Raw genomic sequence first — 9,970 nt, forward strand, 5'->3', positions numbered from 1 at the left:
TGGGACAAACCAAAGTAGTTTAGTTTGCAAAATGCAGACACGTATGACTTTACACTGTTGGTAAAGCCTCACTTGACAAGGCTCTGTTTTAAAAAATTAAGCATGTTCCTTTCCACTCGGAGCTTGGTATAAAGGAGGAATATGGGATTTCATGGAGATACCAGGTGACCTGGAATATGAGCTTTAGACCAGAGAATTTATTCCCATCCAGGTCAGTTCTAAAAAACATTTACTTTAAGAATCTCTGGGGTCTCTGGAAAACTAATGGGATTGTGGCTGTGTTCCAGTTAAACTGGTAACTTTTCTGCATGGGCTCTTCAGTAATTTATTTCAGAAACTGAATTATGACAATGGTGTAATAGTTAAGCTAACCACGAGGGGGTTTAAATATAAAACATACATGTGCCATCAATGCTGAGGCAGAGGTGCTAACACAGAGGAAAAGTAGGGCATTCCCAGCCAAGACACCTGATCCTCCTGTGTTATTTTTCAATATTAATGAATAAGTAAACACAAATAGGCTGCTCGTTGTTAGGTGAAGAGCAGCTGTCAAAACCAAACCCAGGCAGCTGTTCCTGCTTTGAGATTTCACTGTAAAATGTTTTTTATCACTGGAGTAATTTGATAATTTGCTTTATTGCTAAGTGCCTGGCCAAAGGATTTTGAAAAAATTACCAGGAGTTCTTTCAGGAAAAAATAACCCTTAAAGTATTGATTGACTGAAAGTTGTAAATAAGATTTTTGCCAAGGAGTACAATTTCAGAGGGAGATATCATCAACAGATCAGTTCTTTAGTTCCTGCTTGCACCAGTTGTCCGTATGAGTAACAGCATGTTGATTTTTTGAAGGTACAAATGCTTCCAGAACTGGTAGTTTAAAGCAAGCAGATTAAGAAAGAAATGTGATTTCCCCCTCTGTTTTATGTTTTGGGCCAAATAACATATGGCTACAAATAAACAATGACAGCGAAGTTTGATGATAATAAAATTCGATATTATGATATTCATACTGCCAGAATGAAGTACTCAAGTTATGTGGCTCAGAGAGACAGAGCCCTGAGCTGGTTTACTTCTAGGAGCAAGGCAGATCATTTATAGCCCAGCCTAAGAAATCCACCAGGGCTTAACAGAGAATAATAACCTTTCTGAAGCGTTTTTAATTGACATTTCAAAGTCCCTAAGAGGAAGATAATTCTCCTAAATTCTTAAGGATTGCTCAAATTCTATAGCAAAATGACCATATTATGGTTACTGCTTAAACGCCTCTAATGCAGCTCCCCAAGTGCTACTCATTTCTTTGCAGCAGTATTGCTTTCATACCTGTTAAAGCCAGTAAGACTATACTATGGGGATTTATATTAAGGTGATTTGAAGACACTGTTAAGAAGATCAGCCCTCTCTGCCTGCCAGGCTGTTTTCTATCAAGAAAGTTACCCCCCCTCATCCTGGCAGTTCTGAAAATGGAGACCAAGTGTTTGGAAGGCCAAAAGAGATCTCTCCTCTGAACTGAGACCCCCATCTTTCCCAACAGCATGGGGAGAAGTTCCAGATTTTATTCTCATGCTTTCAGAGTAATTTTAAGGGAAGAGAAAGGTAGTAACTCCTTTGGACAAGTGTTGTGCAGGCCTGGTCTCAGCTGGGACCATTTAGGGGACAGAATTTGCTCTTTGAAGCCTCTTACTGAACTAAGACTCCTGACCAAGTGCATCCATCTCCTTGGCCCCATTTGCCACTGCATGGCCCTGAACACAGACACAGCTGGCTGGGAGAAAATTAAAATCAAGGGTGGATAGTTGGGAGAGCATCCATGGTGGCTAGAAAGCAATGTTTCAGTGTGACAGACTTTTTCTCTTGACCTCTTTCTCAACATGAATCAAGCAGGTAGACAGGCATGCCTGGGAATGGAAACACCTAGGAAAGCAAATTGATTTTTGTCATATTTTGGGAAAGAGATTGTGTCCCAATGCCCAAAACCCCCTGCTGGGAGCAGCCAGCATGGTCAGCATCGGGAGCAACAAGACTCCTGGGGGAGCTGCCAGGAAGGATGTTCTTACAGGTGTATGTGCTCTAGACTCATACCCAGAACTCTGCTAAATAAATACAAGCAACCCGCAGCAATATTTTTCCAGGTTAAAGCATCACCCATCCTTTCTTTGGAAAGGTCTGTTCTCAGTGATACTACTTCTTAATCTACAGTGCCAGCAGACAGAACAAAGGTCCAAAGGTTCCCTTTTCAGGGAAAAAATACTTAACAAAACAAACAAAAGCACAAGAAAAAAAATAACAAAAAGAAGAAGAGAGATATTTCCAGCTCAGGGAAGAGCTGAAGAATGAGATCAGCCTGACACTGAGGTGTGTCTAGGATTGGAAAAAGGCACCTTCATGCGGTGACAGAATTTCAGATTTAAGGCTTTGACTACAGAGACTCAAAAAAACTATGGATAAAACATCTCTCTGTGGGCAGAGTTTTACTCAGCCAAAGCAAAGCAGAGGATGGTGACACCTCATTGAGCTCAAGTACAAGTGACTAGTCTCATGAGGGGATAACACATTGCTGACCTTATTGCCAAGCTGACAAAGACAGACTCAGTACTTAAAGTTTTCTGGCGAGGAAGAAGAGCTGTGGGCAGACTTGGCTAACCAAGGAAAGCAGGTGGAGGGAGGAGATGGTCCCTGAAGGAAATCTGCAGAATTTGGAGTCCCAATACAAGCTTTGATCAGGCACCCAAGGACTTGATCTTGGAAATCTACCACCAAAACCCGGAAGGAGGGAGCTAGAGGCAAAAATTTTTGCAAGGGTAAGAGGGAATAGAGTTGACTAACAAAGCCACCACATTACAGAGATAACTTCAGATACCTTAATTGGATTGAATCAGCTAATTTGGCTGCAACAAATCAACCAAATTTGACACTTAACATTCTCTAAAAAGCAAGCCAAGGGCAGATAGAGGAAAATGGCAGGCAGAGAGAATGCAGCACAAAGAGAGGAGACAGTAGGATACATCCCTCTTCCTCAGAGCAGAGGCATCTCATTCTGAAAATAAAGAGAAGATAAGGAAAGGTGAAAGACTTTCCAAGAGGAAGTATTCACTCACAAAGCCATGTAGATAAGGGGAGGACAGAAGCAGGATTGGCAAGCTTCAGGCAAAGTTTGAGCAGATGTTGATCACGGGTGCCAAAATGGATGTTCATAGCCTGGAATTAACTCTACAGAGTGATGAAAGAGACTTGAATAAACCCAAACCAGGACACGCATCTGACCTTAGTGGCTTCCCTTAGGTCTGACTGCCTGTTCACATTGGAAATTACAGCGTGCAGAGAAGTCAAGGGACCCAGATGCTGCCTTCAGGGCAGAAGTGGCAGAGCCTGAGCCACAGAGCTAGTGTGCAGCATGAGCCCCGTGCCACACAGGCACAGTGATCTGATAGACATCTCAGGACCAGAGGGAAAGTTCCTCTGTCTTCACTGACCCTGTGATGCAGAGACCACCAAGGAAGCTAGCACCAGTGCCATGTGGGTACAGGAGAGAAGAGATGCAAGAAGGTACTGCCCTGCAGGGCCAGGAAGGCATTTTGCAACTTATTTACATGTCTAGGAAAAAATGTATGAAGCTCCTCAGAAAGAAGAGGCACCTTTTGAATCTAAAGGGTTTAGAACTTCTATACCATGTACCTTTCTGAGCCACAGTTGGGTTTTTCTCTTTCACTGTCTCTTCCTCAGTCACTGGGATGACTGAGTTTATCTGTGAGGGGTTGTGTCTGATTAGGAGCTGTGGGAGGGGAGACACTCTAGCTGAGACTGAGCTCACCTGAGCAGGTTGGGGCTCAGCCAGGTAGCAATGCCCTGAAGCATATGGGATGTGCAGACAGCACAGCCTCCCCACAGCAAGGCAGGTGAGCATGTGTAGAGTAATGGCATCCCCAGGATGGGCTTGTGGGGAAGCTGAATAAAAGCAGCCTGCAGGGATGACCAGGCTGTGAGGAGGTGCCCTGGGATGGCATTGTCCTTCAGGCGTGGACACTTTTTGAAGAACAGCTAAATAAAGTGATTGCTGTTTCCAGAGTAAGAGCTGGCTGGTCAAAAAGCCTTCAAAAACTGGCCTTTCTAAAACCAGCTAGCAGTGTGGTTTCTGAGATGCTATTTTCAGCATGCTGTCAAAACAAATCTCTATCCATAGCTGAACTGACTGACTCTTCTTGTCAGGATGACTACCCTTAGCAGTGGCTGAACCAGTCCTAATGCAAGGTTTCAAAAGCAAGAGCAATATTTACTGGTTGATTTGCGTTATCTGCAGGAGGGAAGTGGGAAAACTGGATAGCTCTGGAAGTGACCTCTTGTGATGATCCTTCTTTGCTCTGCAAATGCCCGTGCTCATTACTTGCACTCAGAGCTGATTGGGGAATCATGAATGTCTAATTCAAACCATGGAATAAAAAAAAGTTTGAACAAGGGCTAAATCCCTTCTGCTTGGGCCAACTGCTAACTGCCCGATGGAGAGCAAAACGCTAGGAGGTTTCAGGCACTTTTCTCTGTGGCATCTTGTACCAGCCATGGTCTCAGACAGACCTGAGATGGCACATCTGACCAGCCTGGTGTTCCCTCTACTTCTAGATCCTCAAGCTGTTTCAGAACACAGAGGTCCAACACATTTAGCCACACAAAGAAGGCAGGAGTGGCTCAGCTGCAAACCTCAGGAGCAAGGATGTCGGTGCCCATCAAGCAGAGTGTGTGAGCTGTGAAGGCCCAGGTCTTTCCCAGTTGTGTGTGTGTGTTACTTCAACAGTCAGGCCAACTTTACCCTCTTATAAAACAAATCCTTCTGTAAATTAGAATAAGTAGGCATTCATAGGAGGGCTGCAAAACAGGAGGGGTTTTGTTTGGGCCATTCTTTAAGGCAGCAGCAGCCTTTAAAGTCTCTTTTATAAGCTGTGGTAAATGGGCCCCCAGCATGCTCCTGACACTGAGTCAGCATGTAGATGCTGACTGGGACACTGGAACAACGTTTTGGGGGGTTTTTATAAGGCTTGGGGGACAGATACTGATTGCTAAACTTAAGAGTCCCTTTCAAATCAGTGTCACCTTTCTATCTATCCTTAGACACACTAGGATGTCGGGTGTGAAGCTTGTGAAGGCACAGCATGCCAGAGACTCAGCTTCTTGAGGACTGACTCTGAAACAGATCAGAGCCACAGTTCACTTTCCTTCAAGCCTGATGCATAAGTCCCCATGTCTGTAACAGCAGATTATCTAGCTCTGGTAAATACTGTGTTGATTTGTAATCTCTGTGCCATGACAGTCCCATCCCATGCCCATGGTCCCAGACTCTCAGTGCTCCTTGTCTTAAGGCTGTGATGCTCCTGTGCTGGCTTTTGCACTCATCCCACCTTCTGTGGGACAGCAGGACTCAGAGATGCCTCCACAACCTTTTGCCTTCTAAATGTTTTGATGTGTCTTCATGCCAGCTTCTGCTCTGCAGCAGCATACCTCCCTGCTGGGTTTCTGTAATCTACCGTCATCACTGCTTCTTGCTCCATTTGTTCTGAATGCTTTAAATGCACAGAGAAAGACTCAGTCTCCTCTCCAACGGGTACATGCTTTAGGCAAGTCATGTTCTAAATTATATTGGACCCTTTATAGGCAACTGTTACGACAGCAGTTATTCATTTGCCATTTACCAAGTCTGTCATGGTAGGTAGACAAGAGCAGAAAATGTCATCTGCCTGTGTGAAATTCATATGCAGTCCTTGCAAAAACACTGAGAGTATCTGGCTATAGCATCTTAACTACATTCCTCATAGAAATTTAGGCTGAGTGGCTGGAGTGCAATCTGTTACAATCAATGTGGAAGCCCTACTAAGTGGTTAGTCTGACGTGGTGAGGTGGCAGCTGCTTTAGACTTGAAAACATCCATAAACCTCTTGAAGATGCATGACATGTTCTCTTCACTGCTAGTTCTCGGTTGGCACCGAGGGCTTCTAAAACATCTATATTCTATGTATGGTCCTAGTGTTTCCCTCTCCAATAGAAGGAAATGTCCAACTTCTCTGAGGTCACTCAATAACCTGCTGCTGGAAAACTCCTGCTTCTCTCTCAGGTAGGACCAATAATACCCATTATAACATGAGTCACAGGAATTAGAAATATCACCAATTGCAAAGTACATGTACCATGAAATGATTTTACAACAAAACACCTTCCAAAGTATTCCTTGAGTGAGTGACAGCATCCGTTTCACACAGTTGTCAAGAGAGCCAATGGATCACACATGGTGTCTGAGGCAGAGCAGAGTCTCCTGTCTTGGGAAAGTAAACTGCATCATTGTGTCCAGCTTAAAAAAAATCCCATCTGGTCTCTTACCAGAAAGCTGGGGCTGGCAGAGAGAGCATCCCTTGTTCTCAGGTTGTGTCTCTGACCAGCACAACTATGTCGAGGGTAGCTAAAGTCAACAGGGATTAGCTTTTTGAAGACAGAAGGAAGCAGCACCTGTATGTGCAGACCAGGTCTAGTGCTAAGCAGGCTAAGCATGCTCCAGTTGTTCTCTGTTAAGGAATTGGAGACTGCTCTGACTGGATGAAAACCACCTGACATAGATGGTATCAGATGTACCTATTAACAAGGTCATAAAACACTCCTCAGCTTTTATGTCTCATATTGTTCACCGACACAGGATGCTCAGGGTGTGACAGAAAGCAAGAGTGATAGAAGGAATAAAACAAACTGATAACTACTACCTGATAATTGCTTCTGGACTGTGCAGCTTGTAGGTCCAAGAGGAGCTTATTCTGTATGGACTCGTGTTAGTTGTAGTGCAAATCGTGGGTGCTGAACAGAGCTGGATTCTGACAAAAAGCAACACCTTGGACCAAAGTTTTTCACTAGACGCAGGGATAACAATCTTCGTCCAACACTCAAACAAGACAGGAACTGTGATTCTTGATTTGACAAAGGAATACAATGATGTCTTTGACCCTAGTCTGCTTGACTCAGTACGATATTTTTGACTGTGGATGTGATTTTTTGGGACTAGTGACTTATACTGAGAACATAGAATGAGATTAACTCCTAGACAATGCAAAGAAAATACATTTTAAAACATCTCTTCTTATGTTGAACTCCTCCAAACCTTTTATGAACGATTTGTTTCCAAAACTCTTCCAACCATAGCAGTATATAAGTTCACATTTTCCTGCCTGCACAAATCCTGCAAGATTGCTCAAAACATAGAGAGCAGAAATTGCCTCTTTTAAATAAACACATAGGCTTAGTATTTTTTAATGCCACAGAGGCTGGTGCTAGCTGTCTGCTACCAGTTTGAAGACTTCAGTGCTTTGAGTGGATAAATGCTTCCTATTCAAAATATGAAGTTGAATCAACCTGTGAGACCAAACCAGACCCAAAAATGGCCAACAACTAGAATGCTGCCAAATGGGAAAGGTTTTGTTTCTGCATAAAAGCAGGACCACTTCTCTAAATGTCCCCAAAATTGCCTTTTAATAAACATGGGTTTAGGACTGCCCATGCTGTTCAGCTCAGCAGGGCTAGAATATGCACTGGGCTTTACACACTCTTGTAATCCCAGAATTCTTCATCTAGTTATCTTTAAAGTCCCTTGTAAAGGGTTGATAGACTCGGATTAGAGTGCTCAGGAGTTGGGTCAAATCCTTTCAAGCTGCTCTGGCATTGCCACAACTGGAGAAGAACTAAATGAGGCCTGTTCTCTAACATCTTTATCAGGTGAAAGGAATAAGCAAAAAGTTTCACTTGCTCGTTTCTGCACCAAGTGTTCATTTTGTCCTTGTACAAAACATGCTTGGGTTTGAATACATGGGAGCTGAGTGACCTTATATTGGATTGAACTTTGTTCCTGGCTTCACATTCACATTTTGTCCTTTTATTTTACATCACAGCAGATCTGCTGTTGAACGTGCATCATACATTTAGCCAGAGATTCAAGAACACTCTCCTGTCTCTTCAAAACATTTTTCTCCTGCTTTAACGTGTTTTGTCTTCCTATTTCCTTGCTACTTGTACTAAGAACACTGTGCCCTTGGAAAAATCTTGTTTTGCTGCATATACCACACCCTATATATCAGTGCTAACTCCAGAGATGGGCAAAGCACAATGCAAAGGTGTTCAGACAGCTTTGGCCCCTGCCAGCTGTTTGTCTTCATGCATTTCGTACATTTTTAATCTTACACACTTCTGTTTGTCCCAGCTTAATGCTTTCACGGAGAATAAACCTGGTATACACTTGATTTGCAGCCATTCACTTCTTTGCAAGCAAAATCCTGTTTCATAACAGCCTTTCTGCAAAGCGGGTGCTGGTTATACCACAGAACAATGTTTTAACAAATGTTATTTACATTTTTCAGGGTAGCTAGAGGGGTTTTGGTTTTAATTAGCTGAGTAAGAGAGTCATGAGTGATTATACAGACAAAAAACAGAGCTGCTTCCATCATCTACCAGCTCCTTATCCATGACTCCTGTGCCAACACAGGAAAAAATAGTACAGGCCCTTGCAGGCAAATATTTTTTGAAAGAGGGAATGGGAAATCGATTAAGATTAATTAATTAATAAGTGTGTATTGTGCTTGGAGTCCTCAATAGTTTGCCCTTACCATAATAATTGCCTAAGCCAGAGGTAGAAAGTCTCTTTTACATTTGGGAGGAGCAAAGGGAGTGCAAACCCTCCTGCCATCCTCCCCAAGCAATACTTTGGTGGGACGAAGTCAGGGAGGGTTTTGCATGGAAGCACTGCCTGCTGAGAACCACTTTACTAAATTGTGGACTCCTTCCTCCCTCATCTTGCTGCTGTTTCCTTCTCCTTCCCTTCCTAATCCTTATTCTCAGCACAAAAGTCACTCAGAAGTCCCCTGGTTATGAGACCTGGAGGGGGCAAGGTCCAAGGGACAGAGGGGCATCTCAGGAAGTTCTTTGAGGAGGGACCTTGCCTTAGGCCATCACCAGGAACATGGCCAGCTTGGATGGCAAAAGAACCAGACATGGCATTAGATTTGCAGTGCTTGGGAAATCTTACTAGTAGCCCTGCATCATTTTTGGCATGAAAACTTCCCAACACTTTGGATGCTTACAGGAGCTGCTACCACTGCAAACAGATTCAACTTCCAGTGTCAAAGGAAAACGTAATTCCACTGCAGGCCAAGTGTGAGTGAGAGAGAGATGTGTGCACTTAGCTGCAAAATGCTTCTGATGATTAGAGGCTGAGTGGCTGTGGAGGGGAGAAGAGGGACATGCCTGTACTGTTGCCTTCTACTGCTAATTTCTGCTCTACCATGGTGAATGGGGTCTCAGATTTGGCCACAAACATCATCTGTGATACTGGGCTGGGAGGGATCTATCCAGAACATCCTGCACTTTGTGATAAGACAAACCATTCACGACTCTACCCAGAGTCAACACTTGCAGTCTTCACAGTCAGTCTCCTGCTTGTCAGACCCTGTCCACTACCACTGCTCTCTTCTGGGCTCTCTTAACCAAAGAGACGAGCACAAGGCCTTTGAGTTTCTTCATTAGCACAAGCCTGACCCTTCACAGTGATAAGTATTTGTACTTAAAATGCTGAGATCACCTAGAAGCAACCTCTTATGTGTAATAGTGGGGCTGCCTTAATAAAGACTGTGTGTTGAAAGTATCAACAACAGTCACTTTATTATTTTCCCAAAAGAGAGTTGCTTCTCTTCTGTGCACAAACTAATAAGTTTTGCAGACTACAGTGTTCATGAATGCCTGTCTACACTCATCAATTTTAGGCACTTTCACTGACTTCAGCTAGCTATGGTGGATCAACTTGTATTTGCACTTTCTAGGACACACATTTGAATTGAAGATCAGCTAGTTCATTCCTCACGTCTCAGCATTGTGCCTGTTAAACACAAATGACTAAGCCCAGGCCAGCTATCCTATTTCTCACTGGACACAGCTACCCACACTACCCCTGTCTAGCACAAATT

Source organism: Acanthisitta chloris, unplaced genomic scaffold (genome assembly GCF_000695815.1).
Source record: "Acanthisitta chloris isolate BGI_N310 unplaced genomic scaffold, ASM69581v1 scaffold1942, whole genome shotgun sequence".
In the NCBI taxonomy this organism is placed as follows: domain Eukaryota; kingdom Metazoa; phylum Chordata; class Aves; order Passeriformes; family Acanthisittidae; genus Acanthisitta; species Acanthisitta chloris.